We start from the raw sequence: 21,580 nt of genomic DNA on the forward strand, positions 1-21,580 counted from the left end.
ATAGCCACAAATCATGGAAAGTCTGGACTACCATGCCATGGAATATGAACAAGTAATATTCATTGCCAGAAGTCGTTGACCAGGAAAATGACCAAATATAAAATCCAAGTTTTAGAAAGATAATCGGTGCCTGCATGGGGGTTACATTGCAAAGAGGAAAACAAAAATAGGAAAAGAGTCAACAATTAAAAGTGAATTTCAAAACAACCTGAGTAAAAGGAAGGGAAGAAAATTAACATATTTTGATGTCTACATTGTCCCATGCATAGTGGTTTACACACATTATGCCTTACATTAATCTTCGTGACAGCGCCAAGAGGGAGGTGTTATCCCCTTGATTTTTAGATGAGGAAGTAGAGGTCCAGAGGGTGACTTTTCTTGGCTCTATTCCTAGGTCCTAGTGGAATCAGAATTTGAATCTGTTTTGCTGGCCTCCATGTTTCCAACTGCACCACGTGCCTCCACGTCCTAAACTACAGAAGTCGCAGAAGGAATAGGAAAGAGGGCACAGACATGAGGATTCTCCTGAAGGGCAGCCTGGGGTGAGTGATGAAGTGGTGTGGCTGGGGGAGGGAGAGAACAGGGGCATCGAAGGTCCCTGAAGCCTCAAGTCTGAGCGTCGGGATGATGGTAATGTGTTTATCTGAGGTACATGAAACAGAGGATAAAGAGTCTGGGGAACAGATAATGCATTTGAATTTGGAGGTGTTGAACTGTATTGATGTCTAGCAAGCAGTTGGAAACTTGGGTCTGAAACTGAGGAAAACACCAAGTCCCTATGCATACATGAAGAAGGTTCTGATGTGGTGTGACAGGAGCAGTGCAGAGCATGTGAGGTCTCCCAAGAGAGAGGGGCAGGGTAAGAGAAAACAAGCCCCCGAGTTGACCTTAGTCACTGCCCATATCTCCAGGATACAAGGAGGAACTGGGACAAGGTCTGGAAAATGGCTGTCAGAAAACAGGAAAGACGGGAACATGGCTTGTCACAGGAATTGTGGAAGGTGACACCCCAAGATTCACAGTTAGGTGAGCGAACATTGTCTACAGTTGGGGGGTAGTCAGTGACCTCTTCAGGAGCAGTGATCTCTGCAGAGGCCGGGTGGGGAGGGAGTGGTGCAATAGCGGGCTGGGAGAGAGCAGAGACACGCCTGGCATAGGCACAAATGCACACTCCTCCGGGAGTAATCACCACTGAAAAGAAGGAAGAGCTAAGATCGAAGCGGTACAGGAGATGCCCAGTTGGACGAAAGCTTTTCTTTTTAGAATGAATGGTATCAACCCACTTGTGAGCAGAGAGAAAGGCGCTGTGGAGAAGCCAGACTAGTTTTCCCTAGGACAAGAGGGGCGAAAAGGAGGCCAGAGGGAAAGGCGAGAGAGAACGTGAAATACTCATGTATTTTTTGATGTACTTGGGCAGGTTTTCAGGAATTTGAGAGGTAAGGTGATGGACAGAATAAAGAGCGAGGGTGTACTTAGGGCTGGAGGAGATTTGGAAAGATTTGGAACAGATGCATAAAGGACCAGCAGGGGAGGGGGAACAGTGCTGGACCTGGGCAGGGGCGGGCGCAGGACCACCTCATGTGGAGCCCAGCTTTGTGGGCAGTGTGGCAGCTGTGGAATTCAGGGCTCAGGGGGTCCAGGGTGATGGTAAGAGTTTAGATGGAGGGGCGCCTAGGTGGCTCAGTCGGTTGAGTGGCTGACTGTTAATTTTGGCTCAGGTCATGCTCTCGCGGAGATGGCATGAGCTCCACACCAGGCCCTGCGTTCAGCGGGGAGTCTGCTTGAGGATTCTTTCTCCTCTCCCTCTCCCCCTACCCCCTTCTCTCAAGTAAATAAATAAATAAATCTTTAAAAGAAAAATAAAAGAGCTTAGCTGCAAAGAAAGTCTAAGACCTTAGATGCCTCAGACCAACCAATGGACCGGGGCAAGGGCAGAAATTTTCTTGAGGACAGAAACTGCGTCTGATGCCTTATCACATCTCTCAGCTCCTGGCATGTAGTAGCTTCTCCATAAATATTTCATCATAAACGAACAAGCCGAGTATAAGATATAAGGTCTCAAGAAAAGTGCCTCGCAGATAATGCAGACAGATGCAGGAGAAGAGAGGTCACTTGAGGCTGGGGCAGTGCGGGCCGTGCGTGGAGAGAATTCTACTCAGAAACTTCCTTGTGGTTTATTTCCCTCACTAGTGTCTCACTCTTCTGTCCTCTTTCGGCGTGCGACTTTATCAAGAGTGAACTCCTCCTTCCTGCATCTAGCACCATGTCTTGTGTCTTGCACGGTGTAGACATTCAATGCATGTTTGCGGAATTAGATGCCAACCAAGCATGATGGGTATTTTGTGGTGGTTGTTTATCTTTGGGGAGCACAAAGCCCACTGAATACGGGAATTGCTGCTTCTGCTTCCTGTCACCATCCCTTGGCCTCGTCATGCAGTCTGTCTTGCTCATTTTGCAGCTGCCTGGGTTACCTTTTGGTTTCCATTCCCTCACCCTCAGACGGCCTTGAAATGAGCACCCCTAAACATTCTGGCACGGGTGCAGCCCCGCCCAGGTCCTGCATGGCACTTCCCATCCTGCCTCCTCACAGAGGAAGCTTTGTCCTCTCAGGACTCCTCCCCAGGGTGCCCAGTATTGCCTTGCTCCGTCTTGGCTACCTTCCACCAGGATTGGGTCTCTGCTCAGACAGTCTTGAGTAAACACTTCTCCATGTTCAACCCAACCCTAGGCCATCCATGGGTGACCCATCTGCACACTTAACCTATTTCAGCGAGCAGAAGCTAGACCAGAACTATTAATAATCCCTCTAGGAGGTAGGAGCATAGAATGTCTAGGTGAAGCTGCTAGTACTGGCAGTCATATAAAGGAAGCCAGAATAGAAGCCCTGGCTATGTTATATATATATTTCAAAACTTTTCAGTAAATCTTTATCCCTGATGGCTAAATAGGGTCATTACTTCCTTTCTTTCCTAAATAGAAATTCTTGCTATTATAATTGAGAAAAATTAGCACAGAAAATATAGAGTCAATCGCCAGCCTGGCCCAAAAAAGCTGGACCCACCACTCCGGACTAGAACTGAAGGCAACCTATTGGATTTCTACCATCAGACTCTACCTTATCTTATTAAATATTGCAAGGGTGGTGGGACCTTATTCACGTCATTGCTGAATCTATTCAAATGAGTCTTGCTACTCATCACCAAAAGTTCTTTGTCTTGTGCTAAAAGTTTGACTCATTAAAGGCCATTTGAGACAAAATCAAGTCCTTTGTGTGTATACATTCCCCAATCACCATTCTGTTGTAGATCAGCAATACTGTTGAGCAGAGTCCAGCTGGATTCTCCTAGTGCAGTGGAAGAATCACGGAGCTAGCCAGAATTGACCTCAAATCCGCCTCTTTCCGACCGTGTACGTTACATTGCCCACCTGTGCCAGCGGAAAGCAGGGGTAAGGACATTGCACTGTCTCCCATATGGAGATTTTGTGAGGATTAAATGAGTTCATTTCTTTAAAAAGTGCCCAGGAAAGCACCTGGCACATATTAGGTGTGTAACAAGGGGCTTCCCTTCCCGTTTCCCTCCCTTGTCCCTACCTTGTTTTCCTGAGGGTAACTTTTCAAACGGCAAATAGAACGTCTTATGTCAGTGTGTCTGTACCCATTCATAGTACAGAAATCATTCGGAATGTATAGAGTCAGGAATTCATTTTGGTGACATTTTCTTACGTCACCTAAAAATTTTACGGGCGCTATTTTATTTTTGTATGAAATATGTTTCTAAAGTGCTTCCTAGTTGAGGCAGCATGTCAGGCGTATGTAAAGTAATACCTACGAGCTGGTGAGGCAGTGCAGGGTCAAGTTTTTGGTCCCCATTTTATAGGTGGGCAAACTAATGCTCAGGGAGGTGAAGCACTTTGCTCAAGGTCATGTGACAGATAAGTGCAAGAAGAATGGAACCCAGATCTCTCAATACCTAGGCCCCATGACTTTCTGTCCTCAGTGGTGCTAAAGCACTGGTCTTCAAAAGCCCAGGTGAGAAGCCACCTTTGTTAGATGAATTTGTGACATGCTATGGAGTATCAAAAGAACAACGTCCTTGATGAGGAGGGAGGGTGGAAATGTCAGTTGACCCAAACATCTAAGGATCTCCTCCCTCACACTGCTGGGGGAAAACCCAGCTTCCCATCACCCTCCCCCAAGAGCCTAGTACAATTTCTGTATCATTGGAGAGAGTGAACATTTGCCTTGGAAAGGACCGAGGAAAAGTGGGAGGGGATTAAATAAATAAGAGATAAGAATCAGGGCAAGAGTTGTTCTTGAGGAGGCTTTCACGGTTTCACCGAGCCAGATGGCAGCTGTCTATAAAATATGCTTGCAAGTCCTACTTCCTTCTTCATTTTGGTTTGTTGTGACAACTGGAGTTAAGTTTTAAGCAAATAAATATATAGGAGCATATTTTCACTCCAAGCATTGGAAAAACTAAAGCAACAGGATGTCTCATAAATTTCTCCATTCACTTTGGACAAGAAAACTTCTTTCTGTGAAGCAAGTTTTATTGTTTTTCTGGTTTTTGATGAGGAGGCGGGGGAGAACGTTAAGATCCATTTCTCTAGTAGTAAGCACTCCTGGTATAATGTAACTAATCAGAGTTAGCCTGGGGCAGTCTCCCACTCAGGGGAATTATCTTCTTCCATTTGGTATCCCACACCTGCCTTTTGCTCGATGCACCTGGAGCCCACTCACCTGATGCTGGTCTTGGCTGATCAAACCTCCAGCCTGCTGGGCTGTGATGCTCACATCAGGCCTTTCTCCCACCACAGTCTACCGACCCCAAGCACTAGACCCTCATGACATCCCTGTCCTGAGTTCCTTTCCCTCAGAGTCCTCTAAGCTGAGGGATGGGACTCCCATTGGAAATTCTAATCCCTTTTGAAAGAGCTATTTTATTTTCACAAAGGCCCCCAAAGCAAAATCTGGGGTCCATGCTAGAGACCATGTTTCAGGGGAGCTGGGTCTTTCAGGATTCTAGTCACAGCACCTCTGTAGAGACAAATGATGGCTGGTAAACAGTGGAGAGAACCACACCCAAATGGTCTCCTGACAGTGCGATCACCTCACTTTACCAGATCTCAAAAGAGAGCATCTTGCCATATGACTCAGGCGAGAATCTCCAGGAAAAGCAAATACTGTACAACATGAATTACTGAAATACAGTGAAGCAAGAACTGTAGGCTCAAAAGAAATGAGGCTCAAGATGAAGAGTGGGTGAGGGGCGCCTGGGTGGCTCAGTCGTTAATCGTCTGCCTTTGACTCAGGGCGTGATCCTGGCGTTCTGGGATCGAGCACCACATCAGGCTCCTCCACTATGAGCCTGCTTCTTCCTCTCCCACTCCCCCTGCTTGTGTTCCCTCTCTCACTGGCTGTCTCTATCTCTGTCAAATAAATAAATAAAATCGTTAAAAAAAAAAAAAGATGAAGAGTGGGTGAAAAAAAAGATCTGTAAGGACAAGTGATAAAGAAAACTACCTGGAAATGTGTGCAGAAATACACTTCATGGAAGTAAACTTTGGACAATGAACATCAGGTGAAATTAGGAGCAAGAAGGAAATAACATGAGATGCTTCCGAATGGCGGCTCTAAGGTGTGATGAGCATAATTCGACTTGACTGGACTCTCTAGAGTCTCTGATTTACATAATGCAAAGATAGATGCCCGGTGTCGATCTGTTTAATGTTTACTTCTGAGAAGCCCTATGCTTTCTTGTCTTATTTTAAATTCAGACTCGGTGGGATCTTTTGTTTTTGTCATGTCAGGTTGTTTCTTTATGGTGCTGTGAGATGTTAAAAACAGGCACGATGACCATCTCCCAAGAAATAAAATCAATCACCTCTTGGACTGAAAGGTGAAGGACATTGGCTGAATGAGTAATTCTCCTCTTGAGCCTGAAGAAGTTTTAAAAAGATTTTTTTTCTCTCTCTTGTGGCTTTTTCATGATTCTTCATTTAATTGATTTGTGCAGACATTAAAAGTTCCCTATTTCTGTACTCCTAATGATTGAGATGACATTGTTTCCCTGGTTTATAAAATTTTAGTGGATCGGGGCTGGGGGAACATAATGTACGGGAACAACTAAATTTCGCAAAAGCTTTGTAGAAGTCGAACGTCTATGATGGTCCATTTCTCACATGTCCTAATTGGGCTTATATATCGTGGTGGCTTTGGGGCCTGCCAGTCTGAGGCCAATTGCCACTTAGTAGTTGTGTGACCTCAAGCAAGTTACTCCATATTTTGGGCATCAGTATTTTATCTGTAACATGGAGATAATGAATAATACCTACCTCTTAGAGTTGTTGTGGGGTTGGAGATGTTATGCATGTAAAGCACTTATTAGGACAATGTTTTTATTATTATGCAATAGGTTATATAGTCTTAGAGGAGCCACAGAAGGTTAGAGGTTTTATGCCCATTTGAATACTTAGAAGAAATATTTTATTTTATTTTATTTATTTTTTTTTAAAGATTTTATTTTATTTATGTGACAGAGAGACAGCCAGCGAGAGAGGGTACACAGCAGGGGAGTGGGAGAGGAAGAAGCAGGCCCCCAGCGGAGGAGCCCGATGTGGGACTCGATTCCGGCACGCCGAGATCACGCCCTGAGCCGAAGGCAGACGCTTAACGACTGCGCTACCCAGGCGCCCCTAGAAGAAATATTTTAGGTAAAAAATGTGATTTGATATATATTTGAATGATTTTTATTATGGTATTAAAAAAGTCACTTTCTTTTCAGGTTGCAAAAATGTCCGAACACAAAATACTGAACAACATGGTTGACCTCACTAGGCTTAGCTGGTAGCTAGAAATGACATCGATTTAGTGCCAACTTCTAATAAAGAGTGAGTTTAAAGAAGCAAAATATTTGTCTTCCTTTTAGAATTAACTTCTGCTTAAAGTTTAGGCCTGGCAGTAGGCATTTGTCATTGGCGGCTGCCCAATGGCCAAACTCCTTTCTCATGTTCACAGAAAACCCCACTGTATGAATCTCGGTGGAGAAAGCCAGAAGGAGACTGTGCCTTATTTCTCTCTGCCTTGTGCCGTGTTTAGAATCCTTCCAGGTACACAGTATGCATTGGTTAAACTGAAAATGTAAACAGGAAGAAGAAAATTTTCACAACCAGGAAAGGCTACATGATGAATCACGGGTTATTCTCTGTTCACAAGTAGCTCCACTGTGATTAACTAAGTATCTTTGGGCAAGTCACACAACTTGCTCAGTTACTAGTTAGTTAGTAGTTTCTGCATCATATATATGAAATGTAAACAAACCCACTGACCCAGCTGGAGTAATGTAAGGATTAGTCAATGAATGAAAATTAACTGGGGATAGTCATATAAAATCATATGTCTATCAAATACCAAAAGATATGTTTAGTTCACAAACACATATCCCATTATACATGTTTGTTTGTTTTAAGATTTTATTTATTTGACAGAGAGAGAGAGCCAAAGAGCACAAGCAGGGGAGAATGGCAGGCAGAGGGAGAAACAGGCTCCCCACTGAGCAGGGACCCCCCCCCCAGCCATGTGGGGCTCAATGCCAGGACCCTGGGATCATGACCTGAGCCCAAGGCAGAGGCCTAACTGACTGAGATACCTAGGTGCCCCTATAAGTATTTTTAGATTGGTTTAGTTGAACTCCTAGAATTTTCTATGCTATGTATTATTATAAACATGAATTTATTCTTCATACAATCATGAAAGTAAAATAAATGTTTTATCATGTATTCAAATTCCATAATTCTAGTTTCTGGACGTTTAGGAAATATTCCTTCTTCAATCTTCCTTTTTACTTAATTAGGAATTTATTTAATAGTTACCACCTTTTTAAGTTTTTTTGTTTGTTTGTTTGTTTTTAAAGATTTTTATTTATTTATTTGACAGAGAAAGCCAGTGAGAGAGGGAACACAAGCAGGGGGAGTGGGAGAGGAAGAAGCANTTAAAGATTTGTATTTATTTATTTGACAGAGAAAGCCAGTGAGAGAGGGAACACAAGCAGGGGGAGTGGGAGAGGAAGAAGCAGGCTCATAGCGGAGGAGCCTGATGTGGGGCTCAATCCCATAACGCCGGGATCACACCCTGAGCCGAAGGCAGACGCTTAACAGCTATGCCACCCAGGCGCCCCACCACCTTTTTAAGTTTTAATTAAATTGTATATTTCCTACCTTAGTATTCCTTATTCTTTGTTCTTCTTTACGGGGCTTCTGAAAATTCAGCTTCCATTTTTTCTTTTTTCTTAAATAGATGTATTGCTTACTCCCCCCTTGAGAAATGTGAATTAAAAATGTCTCATGACTTCTGTAATTACTATATCAGTCCCCTCCAAATATTTCAACCCAATTCTCCGAAAATACATGATCCAAGGCTGAATAAGCCAACTTTATCTTTTAACACACGTTTGCACACAAACACCACAACCAGAACACAAACATCCACACCTAGACACCCCTCTGCTTTATGCTTTCCCACCTTCATCAATCCTGGAGATTTTGCACAGAGTCAGTTACTAAATCCAATAGACCAACCCCTAACATGTGTATGGCTGTCTGAAGCCAAGGTGATTTACGATGCTAAGTTTAAAAGAAATATCACTGCTATTCATTGATCTGCCTGCCATTTTATGTTTTTTTCCTAATGAAACGAGACAGGAAAACATTTAATTAGAAGTGCACTAAATTTGGAAGGCATAAGCATCTTTAGCAGTCTTTGAAAATTAAATACTGCGTGCGTGGGAGAGATACAGATGCACTTTGCTTCGTGGAATATTGCTGCCATGCTCCTGAGACTTTGAACATGAAAGGCATTTTTTAAAGTGAAGTTTAATTCTTTTAAAAATCTGTCTTGAATCTTTTTATAAAACAGAGGAGGACTTTAATTTCAGCCTGGAAGGGACAGCAAGACTTAGGCAGTTAGAAGCAGAGAAGTCAGGCATTTCAGATAGGAAGAATGCCGTAACCAAAGCTGCAGACCAGCAATGAGCATAACGTTTTCCGGCAGTGATGAGGAGTTGAGTTTGGTGGGTGTGTAGAGGGAAGAAGAGGAAAACCAAGTTGGAGATTGGTGGAGGCAAATACCCTGGGATAGGGCTGGGGAAACTGCTCACTGTCCTGCAACTTTTTTCCCATAGGACATTAGCTTTGTGGCACAATCCACCCACGGAGTGGATCCATCTCTGCTCTTACTTGAGGCCACATTCATACATTTGTGCACCAAATATTTATTAAGCTTTCTTCTGCAGTATGTTACACAGTGTTAGATGTTATTGAAGCGACAATAATAAACTAGCCATGTATCAGGCAATCACGTGTCAAATAATCTGGAAAGGGAGATTGGATTTACGTATAAAAAATCATAATATGCGGCATTATGTGAAGTACAAACCAATTGCTTTGTCATTCAATAATATGAAAGGAAAAACTACATCCAGTTGACGAGCTTAGGGAAGACTCTTGCAGATGCAGCACTTGCTCAGAACTTGGCAGAATAAGTAGAACTGAGGGCGCAAGAGAACATTCCAGAAAGAGGTAACAATCTGAGCCAAGTTGGGAGGACTCGGTGGGAGGTGGGGGTGTATCTAGTTAACAGTTGGGAGTAGAGGATGAATGGAAGAAATGGTGGGGATAAGAGGGAGTGGCGTATGTCACCGAAACCGTCAGAATTTCATTTGTCTCACTGAGGAAGGACCACAGGGGTGATGTTTTTGCTGTGAATATGTCCAGGTTGCTGGGTTTTCTCTTAAAACCAGTCAGGCATTTAACGGCCTAGAGCGTAGATATCCATAGAAACTTTAAATGGGGGAGTAGTTAGCTCCTAACAAGAATATTGGTTACACCCAAGCAAACATCCTTCAGGTCTCATTATCTAACAACGATATGAAAAGACATTTTAGCAAACATTATTATGAGGTTTCACTGAGTACAGCTCAGAAGTGAGTTGATAAGACTCTCTGAAGCCAAGGCGGCTGGCTTCTCAGGAACCTTCTGTCTCCAAAACAATAACAATATAGAACTTCCTCTCTGAAGCTAAACTAGAAGAGGTGAAGAGATGCTTGCCCAGCAGGAAAAGCTTTACAGGCAGTTCCATACCATGATCTACATTTAGACTCGAATCTGAGAACACAGGGCAGAGCAAGTGTTCATTTCCATTGTCAATTCCACATTCCCAGTTCAAACTTCCTTTAGTATCTTGTAGGATCTTTTCAAAGGCCCCCCTTCCCAGGCTGCATCTGCTCCCAGACTATAGACACTCAGAGCTGTGTTTTCTGACACAGGATCATAAAACAATTCCGGAAAGTTTGAGGAGATGAGAACTCTGGAAAGGAAGGTGGTTACTTGGGTGGTGATGACATCAGCTCTGGGGAAGATCTTTTTCCCATTAGCACCCCCTACCCTCACCCCAAACTGCTCTCATTCAGTCATTAGAAATTAATTCAGTTCTAACAGTCCATTACTAAAGCTGATTTCTGATTCTGTGCAGAGGCCCGGGCTTCTTTCTTATCATTTTCCTCCTTGCCTTGCCTTGTTTGTACCTTTCCTTTATCTGTTCCTCTCCAGCTAAAACAGAAAGTCTCAGCAGCGTGTGTTCTGTGCTGAAGGGGAGGGTGGAAGGGGTGGGATGTGTTGGCTGAGGGTGAAGGACAGTTGGGAATAACACATGTTTCAACAATGAAACTTTCTGTACCCTCTGAGACAAGTTCTGTATTCTTCTGCACCCAGAAGTTAATACAAACTGGGCCCATCCCTGAGCTCAGAAGTAGTCTCTTTCCTCACAGAAGTTTGTGGAAAGTACATCGTGACTGACCCACTCAAGGGGATGCTCCATAGATTAATTAATTAATAACTACGTAGCACTCTAAACTGGCTGAGCATTTATTTCATAAATTCTGGAGATTATTATTTAATAACAAGACTCCCTTAGTAAAAACACCGAAAGTTGAGTTCTAACAAGAAAAGAAGCTACAAAGCCATACCCTTTCACCCTGACTCTTCTTTTTTTTTTTTTTTTAAAGATTTTATTTATTTATTTGAGACAGAGAGTGAACGAGAGAGAACATGAACAGGGTGGAGGGACAGAGGGAGAGGGAGAAGCAGACTCCCCGCTGAGCAGGGAGCCCCACAGCAGGCTCGATCCCAGGACCCTGGGATCATGACCTGAGCTGAAGGCAGATGCTTAAGTGACTGAGCCACTCAGGCACCCCTCTCCCTGACTTTTCTAACATTGGAAGAAATTTATCTTAACATTACTAAACCATTTAGAGAAATAGGAAGGGGGGGGAGGAAAAACCTTTTGCCTTGCCAAGAAAATTCACTTAGTGAAGAGCTTTCATAAGGGAGACAATGAGGAGAAGCAAAAGAAGGGAGGGAGTACACGCATCAACAGGATCGTTTCGTAGGACTAACACCCCCAAACCAAGGAGGAACAAAGAACAGTTTTTGAAGTCTTTTGGAAAAGGATAAAGAGACCAGATGTACTTGGCAAACAAATTCTTTAAGAATAGTTTGTGGTTGTCCAGACATTCCATTCAAATTAGTGGCTATTCTGGAAAGAAATACAGACAGTAGCTGCTGAACCAAGCAATCTGGAAGCACAAGAAAGTTAATATTCACAGAGGGAAAATTGTCCAGGCTGGCCTCAGAATGGTTACTGTGGAGTATAACAGTGAATTGCTGAGGGCTTCCCTACGTGCTTGGGGGCAGAGCCCTTCCTAGGCCAGTTAAAATCTCTCCTTCCTCCATAACTTCTAAAATTCTTGTTAACAGTATTTGTTTGGTTATAATGTAAAATACATGCTGATGAAACTTGGCCCTACAAAGGAGAAGAAAAATCTCGAGGTGCTAATAATCAAATCCTTCTTAACGTTCTCTCTAAACTGCCCAACTATGGAATGTGGTGGGTGCTCCAACAAGGGAATATTTTTCAGTCAAAGTCTGTCTCCTAGGTGACGCTGAGTGATCCTGAGAAGGTCTCCCAGATGGAGCTCTGCCTACTGAGTAGGGCAACAATCCTAACTGCCTGGTCATGAAATGAATTGCCCCCAACATAATGAACTGCCCACCAATGCAGGATTCAAGCAGAGACAGGACAATAACATTCCTAAGGGTTTTTCTGCTCTGGCAGCAGATCAGACACATTTGCTGCCTAGGTCCCTGGTTCTATGATCCCTGCAGCACATAACCAGTGAAAATAAGAAAGTCCATCTTTATTTAGGTGACTTTGTCCCGAGGACTAAGAATCATAACCACTGATTTAAAAGAATGACAACAGACCTAACTGGAATGATTTGGAGGTAGAGATATTGTGAATGACTTCTTAGAAGAGTTTTTGTGCTTCTACTATTTCCTTTTGCACTTCTGGTCCCTCTTTTCTTGCTCATCATTTAGAAGGATTTATTACAAAGCAAGCTGTGCGTCACACTGTTGAAAAGAACCCATTCCTTGCAGCTCCTTAGGGAAGTTGCAAGACACATGAAGTTTGTCTTGTAAGCCATGAAGGTAAGCTTACAAAACTCATAGGCACACAATAACATTTTTAAAAAAATAGAGAGAGGTATTCATTTATTGATTAATTTTCATTTGTCTTTCATTTATTTTAACTTTTGTTGTAAAATAAAGATACACACAAACACTTGTGTAGTCATCACCCAAGACACCTTACCTATGACGCTGTATGCCACTCTCACACTGCACCGGTTTCTCTCTATCAAAGCTAATCCTACCCTGAAATTTCCGTTCATCGCTTTCTTGTTTTTTCTTTGCAGTTTTTATTGCCTACGCTTTTATCCTTAAATGATATATTGTTTAGAGTTGCCTGTTTATGGAACAGAATAAGTAGAATCATACTTTAATCTTTTGTTGCTTCTTTGTTTAACATTTTACTTTTTTTTTTTTTTAAAGATTTTATTTATTTATTTGACAGAGATAGAGACAGCCAGTGAGAGAGGGAACACAAGCAGGGGGAGTGGGAGAGGAAGAAGCAGGCTCACAGCAGAGGAGCCCGATGTGGGGCTCGATCCCGTAACGCCGGGATCACGCCCTGAGCCAAAGGGACGCTTAACCGCTGTGCCACCCAGGCGCCCCAACATTTTACTTTTGAGATTCATTTATGCTGATGTAATTGTATAGTATTTCTTGTCTGATTGTTCCACAATTTAATTATCTATTCCACCTTTGGTGAACATTTGGATTCTTGCTCTTTGCAATTAGAACAATGCCACCATAAAGATTCCTGTATGTGTCTCTGAATACATTTGTGCAAGGATTTTTAGAGGGTATATCTACAAAACATTGAAATTCCTGAATCTTCCTGTATGTGTATGTCAACTTTCTAGGTAATACCATACTGTTTCTAAAGATGTTTTGCATTTGAATTCCAACCAGCATCGTGCCTGAGCTCTTGTTGGTCACTCTACACCTTTGTCAATGCTTGGCATTGAACAACTTTTAAAATTTTTGCCATTCTGATAAGTGTGGTGGTATCTCATTGTAGCTTTAATTTACTTTTCCCTGATTACTAATGGAACTAAATCTCTTCATATGTTTATGTACAATTTTTGTGTGTTTTGTGTGTGTGTGTGTGTGTGTGAAATTCCTCTTTGTTTCTTTTGCTCATCTTTCTACTGATGGCTAGACTTATTTATTGATTCATATGAGTTCTTCATATATTCCGGATCCTATTATTTGGCATATTACACGTGTTGCGAATATATTCTCCTAGAATGATGCCTATTTTTTGTTTTGTTTTACTCTATTTTCTCTTTTAAAGAAGTTCTAACTTTAAAGTAGTCAAATCTATCAATCTTTTTCTGTATAGTTCGTGCTTTTTGTTTAAGAAATACTTCCCAACCCGGAATTTGTTAACATATTCTCCTATGTTGTCTCTTAAAAGTTATATATCACATATCATTGAATATAAGTTGCCATTAATCATAAGAAACATCAAAATTTCAGAAATGGCAAAGTGAAAAAGGAAATATATTCTTGAAATGATGACAGCAAAGCAAATTTGGTTTTGTGCCTTTAATCCAACTAGGGCTGATTCGGGGATATGCCATAGAATACAGTTCAAATTCTTTTCCATGTGGATAATCAGCTGCCTCCTCAACACTTATTGCAGAGTCCACATTTCCCCCAATGGTCTGACTTGCCACCTCCACCATACATCAAGTGAATGTGTATATTGGGTCTGTTTCTGGGCTATTTTGTGTGACTAATCCATTTGTCTATCCCTGTCCCAATACCACCCTTACTGATTGCTATAGGTTTGCTACACAAGAGCATACATCCTCCCTCTATGTTCTTCTTCAAGAAGAGACCTCTGTCGGGGTTATGAATGGAAATGCATTGAATCTATAGGTCAATGTGTGGAACATTAGTATTTTTATGAGATTGGGTCTTTCTAACCATAAATACCATATTTCTTTAATTAGGTCTTTTTCATAGCTTTTCAATGAAGTTTTATAATTCTCTTTATAAAAGTCTTGCTCATGTTATTTAGGGTCTGAAAGTTAAACTGACAAAGACGGATTAACAGGAGAAAAGCATACAAATGTATTTCAGTTTTGCATGACATGGGAGTCTTCATAAAGAAATGAAGACCTGAAGAAACAAGTTAGACCCTACATATTTTTATGCTAGGTTTGATGAAGAGTGGGCAGTCATGTGGAAATAAGAGAGGTTAAGGAGTATGTGGTAATTACAGTAAACATTGTCTTCTTTTAAAAAAATCATTTCTTTTTATTGCTAAATGACTTTTGTATATTGACTTTTGTACCCACAACATTGCTAACCTCTCACATTCATCTCAGTAGGTTACGTACATATTCTTTTGAATTTCTTACACATACTATCATGTCATTGTGATTTTTTCCTTTCTAGTCTGTATATATTTAATTTCTTTTTCTTGCCTTACTCCACTGTTTAGGTCCTTTATTACAATACTAGAGGTGGCAGCAAACTTTTCTTGTTCCCCATTTTATTTTATTTATTTTTTATTTTTGAGAGAGAGCATCTGTATGTGAGAGTGTGAGTGAGTGGGGGGAGGGGCAGAGGGAGAGGGAAAGAGAGAATCTTAAGTAGGCTCTGCACTCAGCATGGAGCCTGATGTGGGGCTCAATCTCACAACCCTGAGATCATGATCTGAGCTGAAATCAAGAGTTGATGCTTACCTGACTTAACCATCCAGGTGCACCTTTTGTTCCCCATTTTATTATTTTATTTTACTTTATTAAAAAGATGTTTGTTTATTTATTTATTTGACAGAGAGAGAGAGAGAGAGAGAGAGAGCGTGCACATGCAGGGGGAACAGCAGACAGAGGAAGAAGCAGGCTCCCGGTTGAGCAGAGAGCCTGACATGGGACTCGATCCCAGGACGCTGGGATCATGACCTGAGCCAAAGGCAGATACTTAACCGACTGAGCCACCCATGTGCCCCTTGTTCCCCATTTAAAAAGGAATGGTTACTTATGATTTTACTGTAGATTTTTGTAATACAAATGGGGAAATAGTCCTAGTTTATTATGAGTTCAAGGTGGATATTAAATTTTATCAAAGGCTTTTCTGCATCTATTGAGATCATCATATGATTTTTCTCCTTTAACCTTTAATATGGTGAATTACATTAATTGATTTTCTTGTCTGAAACTAACCTTAAATTCCTGGGTGAACCAATTTGATTATGATGTATCATTTTGCCAAACATAAATTGCTGAAATTTTGCTTAGGATGTTTATTTCTATATTTATGAGTGAGATTGGCTGAAATTTCTGTTTCTCACGTTCTCCAAGTCAGATTTTGGAATAAGGTTATGCTAGCCTCATAAACGAACTAAGGAATAATCTCTCTTTTTCTATACTCTAGAATAGCTTATGTGAGAGTAGTATTACTTATTCCTGGAATGTTTGCTAAAAGTCACAGGTAAAATTATTTCAGCCTAGGTTTTTCTCTGTAGAAAATATTTAACAATAGATTCAAGTTCTTGAATGGTTATGACTCTCGTCTTGTTTTCTATTTCTATTTCTTGGAATTTTTCCATTTCATCTAAATGTTCAAATTTAATTCACATTGAAGTGTTCACAAAGGTTTGTTTTTTTTTATCTGTAATTTCTGCATCATGTATGATTATAGCTTTTTCTTTATTCCTCACGTTGTTTGTTGTGCCTTCTCTTTTTTTCCTTGATCATTTTTACCAGAGGCTTGTAAAATTTTTTAGTCTTTCACAAATTCAATGTTTGGCTTATTTGGTCCTTTCTATTGCATGTTTGTTTTAAATTTTATTATTTTCTTACTGTTTTATTATTTCCTTTCTCCTATTTTATTTGACTTTATTTTGCTGTTCTTCTAACTCTTCCACTCTTCATATTTCAAACCATTTTCTCTTCTTCTTCTTCTTCTTTTTTTTTAATGTAGGTTCCAAACCCCGCATGGAGCCCAATGTTGGGCTTGAACTCAGGACCCTGAGATCAAGACCTGAGCTGAGATCAAGAGTCGGTCACTCAACCAACTGAGCCACCCAAGCACCCCAAACTATTTTCTCTTCTAATATAAGTTTTTAGGTCTATAAATTTCCCTTTAACTGCTTCTTTGTTTTTATCTCTCAACTTTCTACATATAATATCAAATATTTAATACATAGCATTTAAATATTGTCAGATTTTCAGACTGATTTGTTCTTTGACCCATGAGTTTTCAAACAAATGGGTATTTCTAGTTATCTTTACTTTTAATTTTTTTAAAAGATTTTATTTATTTATTTGAGAGAAAGAGAGAGAGTGCACATGCCCAGGAGCAAGCAGGGGGAGGGGCAGAGAGGGAGGAATAGGGACTAGAAGGCTCCGCACTGAGGCATTGAATGCAGAGCCTGTCCTGGGGCTGGATCTCAAGGCCCAGAGATCATAACCTGAAATCAATAATCACAGATACTTAACTGGCTTCGCCATCTAGGCACCCCCCAGTTATCTTAAAAAAAAAAATGGTTCTTAATTGCATTACAGTAAGAAAATAGGGTCTATGTGATGCAAACATTTCAAAATTTGTTAAAACTTGTCATATGGCTCAATCTATGATCAACTTTAGTAGGGTTTCTGGGTGGACTCAAATATAATTGATTTTTGGGGCACCTGGGTGGCTCAGTCATTAAGCATCTGCCTTCCGCTTGGGTCATGATCCCAGGGTCTTGGGATCGAGCCCCGCATTGGGCTCCCTGCTTCGCAGGAAGCCAGCTTCTTCCTCTCCATTCCCCCTGCTGTGTTCCCTCTCTCGCTGTGTTTCTCTCTGTCAAATAAATAAAATCTTTAAAAAAAATAATAATTGATTTTTTTCTAACTCTATGATCTTGCATTTGGAGTCCCAAATTTATTGGGACTTTTATTTAAACTGCATTCTTAAAGCAGACCAGTAGGCTTTCACTTCTGTCCTTAAGACTTCCAAGGCTACAAAAACCAATATTCGAATTCACTAGATTTAGCAAATGACCTTCCATGCAAAAGTTGATTTTGGGCTCTGCTTATCCCACTGGTTTCTGGCCTTTACTCTGTCCTGGTGCTACTGTTCAACTTTTTGCCAATCTATAGATGCCAGAATATATTTTTAATATTTTACCCAGTATTTTTGTTGCTGTTATTTTCATTTAATGAGTTAGTCCAGACAATTCATTAAGCATATTATAGTAGAGGTAACTAACCAGTGGTGGAAATGGGTGGTTAAAAATACAGGTTTGGGAGTCAAGTATGCCTGGGGACGAAATCCAGGGTCACTGCTTACTAGCTGTGAGACTCGAGGCAAGTCATTCAAACTCTCTGTGCCTCAGTCCTTCATCAATAAATTGGTGTTAATGATAGAGATACCTCATGAGTTTGTAGTTAGAATTTCTAAAAGAACTGAGCATACCGTGATGGCTCAGAAAATGCTAAGTAGTCTTTGCCCTGTGAAAGAATTTCAATCTATAATTGAAGGATATGGAATGGAGGATATGAAATGGAGAATATTGCTCATGCACCCATGGAACAGAACTGAAGAACTGAGAGACTGATTTCCTGTAAATGCCTGGTTTACAGAAGACAGACTTTATTTTCTTGCTACAGCACGAGTTTCCCAAATTGCAAGTTCCTTTGCTACTTCCTGATAAACTCAAATTCTGGTAATTTGAGCTTGTATCACTTCACTTCTTTATTGAGATTGACAGTCCTCACAGAAGAGATGCATAAACTGGGAACAACAAAGCTATTTCTCTAAGATTTAATCACCTCCCATGGCAGCTGCCAGAGGGAGGGCATATAAACCAACTCCCTTTCAACTCCGAGCTGGGCAGACTTGATTCTTACTCTAGGGAAAATCCTCCCCATTTCTGGGTTCCTTTAAAGAGAACCCTTTCACTGGTTCTCTCCCTCCTGACTTAGATCAGTTCCTCAATGAGTTTAGAGTGTCAGGAATTAAAGACACGAAGGAAATGTGTTGCAGGCCACTTCTGCTTTCCAGAAGTTCCTTGAGACAAGCAGAATGCCTGACTACATTGTTAAAATAGGTGGGAGTGGGAGGGAGAAAGAAGAAAATGCATGGAGAAGATAGAAGTCAGTATTTCAAAAATTATCCTGTTTCAAAAGGAATGGCTAAAGCATACCAGCTGGAAGGAGCAGGGGAGAAAATTGGAGAGAAAAAGAACACCCTGATCCATGCTAGAGAACTTGGACTTTTTCCTCTAGGCATGGATTGCCAATAGCTTGTGCTACTGGCAGATCTGCAATTCAGAGTGGAGGCTACTTAGAACTGTGGAGACCTGGAGGGCAGAAGATGAGCTCAGATGTGTCTGTAATGGATCATAAGAGACATAGGAAGGGCCTGACTGCCAAAGGGGTGAGGCCACATGGTTGTGCAACCGTGGAGGGCCCTGCAGGTGGCCAACATGGCAGTTCTGCAGAGAGCCTTAGAGTAATATGAACGGATTTGATGTACACGGGATGGGAGTGGAGGGGAATGAGACTCCCTCCCAGGTTTTTTTCTGGCTAGGATGACTAAATGGGTGATGGTGCACTTAGCCAAGATAGGAGATTCAGGAGAAGCAGTTTGAAGAACCAAACGTGATGGGCCTGAATTGGATGTTACTGTGGGCCATGCCGGTGGAGGAGATGTCTAAAGCCGCCAAGCACAGGCATGAGTCTCTCAGAGGAGTTTCTGGCTGATTGGAGGAGGAGGGAGTTTCAAGAAGGAAATCGTGGTCAACTGTGTCTTACTCTACAGAGACGGTGAGAGAAGATTGAAAGAGATCCACTGTATTTGGTCACCAGAGGTCACTGCTGACTTTAGCCCGAGCAGTTCCAGGAGCCCAAGAGGAACAGAAGCAGGAGCAAAATCGTGATTGAAAAAGCAGAGGCTCCTCTTTCCAGGCTGCTTGGCTACCTTGGGGAGTGAAGCTGAGGTATAGGTCGATAGCCTAAGAAGGAACAAAGGGATAAGAAAGTCTCCGGCTTCTCTTCTTCCTTCCCTCTCTTCCACTTACCCCTTCTCCTCCTTTATCTTAAGTAGGAGAAGCCAGAGCCTGCTAAACCTAAGGGATGAGCCCAGAGTTGAGGAAGAGGGGACAAGAAGAGTGAGGGTCCTCCATGGAGCTGGAAGGTGGTGGGGCCAGCGGACAGGTGAAGGAAGACTTTCCCTCCTCTGACACTCCAGTGCAGTAGGGGGGTATTTGGTGGTTCCCCACAGACCTCTTAGGCGTCAGCAGCAGGAAATGAAGGGATATCATGAAACAAATATTTAATGAGTCCCTATTTGCTTAAGTCATGGTGTAAAGTGGGTAGACACCAGAGAATGAGGAAATACTAGAAATGCGAATCATTCGGAAATGAGGTATCAAACCTAAGGTTGTTTGGAGGAAGGGAGGGGATGTCTAGGGCTTCCTGGATGATGAAAGGAAGGAAGCTTGGCAGAGTGTTTTCCTCGCAAGGCAGGAGGTAGTGAAAATAGCTGGAGGGAAACAGGAAAAGTCTTAGGTGGGGAAAATGGAAGAAACGAAAAAGAGCAAACCGTTAACGATGAGAGAGCAGAAGGCTGGCTGCAGACAAAGCATAAGCCTACACCCTGCAACCTCCCCCACCCCCCACTCCTGGGTGGGACAAGTGTGACATTCTTCCAGGAATCTCCCAATGATCTTAATGCTAATGAATTGCTAGAGGGAAAAACAACCTTGACAATGGCAAGGCCTCTGGTATCTCGAAGGTCCTCTTTAACATATGAAAATCCTTCAAAAACCTCCCTTTTTTCCTTATCTCCCCCAACCCCATAGCAAGTTATCAGCCACCCTTCACAGCGTGGGGCCGCAGCTCTTTCTGCGCACGGGTCCTTTCCCCGTGCACTAATAAACCACCATTTTGCGCTAAAGACACCTCAAAAATTCTTTCTTGGGCTCCGGACTCCACCCCACGGAACCTCACCTATATTTCAAAACCACATCAGTAACACCAGGTTCCAGGTTCCAGACATTAAGCTAAATTAGGCACTTTATAGGCAAAACAATCCTGTGAGAAAGCCATCACTATTTCCATTTTATTGATGTAGATAGTAAGGATCCAGCTTTTTCTGTCATTTCCACTTCTCCAGAGAGGAGTAAAATGCTTTGAAATACTGGAAGAGAAATCCCAGTTCTTGTCTTCTAAAATTTTTGTTTCACTTGGAAGCCAAGTGAGAGGCACAGAAAAGAGGAAAATTCTTGGTGTGCTTGGGCTACTGAAGCTACCTAGTCTCCGTAAGACCTTGGTTAAGGATGGGGCAAAGCTCGGCTAAATGACAACAGGCCAAGGAACTTAGATGAGGAAATGGTTGCCTGTGTTCCTTCTTCGGAACCACAGAGGGGCCTGAGACTGGCAGCCGGTTTCCTGGGTCCCGACGGCACACCACACTCCGTCTGTGGGAAGAAATTGTGCTGCCGCTGGGCTCATCACGCAGATTTATAGAAATGCCTATTTTCCAAGATCCTCAAAGTTATATAAATTATCATCCACGGAAAGCATACTGAGAAATTAACTGACATTTGGAAGTAACACAGGCACTTCCATTCATAACTGTTAATAATAGGCTGCAAAAAGATAAAAACCAGTGTGCATACAGTTTCGACAATCCCTCTCTTAAAAAGTGTATTTTTAAATGTGTCATAGGACTGGGGAAAGGGCGGGGAGAGTAACCAAACAGGCGAACACGCTACTGGGGATGGAAAGTGGATTATAATACATTCAACGGTATACCTTTTTTGCACTTTAGTATTTATTCTTTTTGGCAGTCGGGCTCCGTCCCCGTGACGCGCCGCAGGGTTGCCATGGGGACCAGCAGAAACTTTTTTTAGAAAAGTATCGCTAGCCTTGCGCCAAGCGAGAGAGGCCAGGGCTCCGGGCCGTGCGACGCAGGGGACGAGCAGCCGTCAGGCACGTTCGGCTAGCGCGGGCCCCAGGAGGGAGGCAGCTAGGGCGTCGCGCGGCCGGGAGGCGGCGGCCGAGCGCGGCGTCACGTGGCCGGGGAGGGGCCTGCGCGCAGCCCGCCCCCCCGCTCG

At 42.3% G+C, this 21,580-nt stretch overlaps 1 protein-coding gene across 1 annotated transcript in view; it reads left to right on the plus strand.

Annotated features, from left to right (window-relative positions):
• The first annotated feature begins 911 nt into the window (after positions 1–911).
• Positions 912–21,580, plus strand: part of LPIN2 (lipin 2) — a 102,941-nt gene continuing 82,272 nt past the window's right edge. Inside the window, exon 1 of the mRNA XM_034642934.1 lies at positions 912–1,026. The gene's annotated coding sequence lies outside the window, so the exon portion shown is untranslated. The remainder of the gene's footprint in view (positions 1,027–21,580) is intronic.

Source organism: Ailuropoda melanoleuca, chromosome 14, assembly GCF_002007445.2.
Source record: "Ailuropoda melanoleuca isolate Jingjing chromosome 14, ASM200744v2, whole genome shotgun sequence".
NCBI classification, from domain to species: Eukaryota; Metazoa; Chordata; class Mammalia; order Carnivora; family Ursidae; genus Ailuropoda; species Ailuropoda melanoleuca.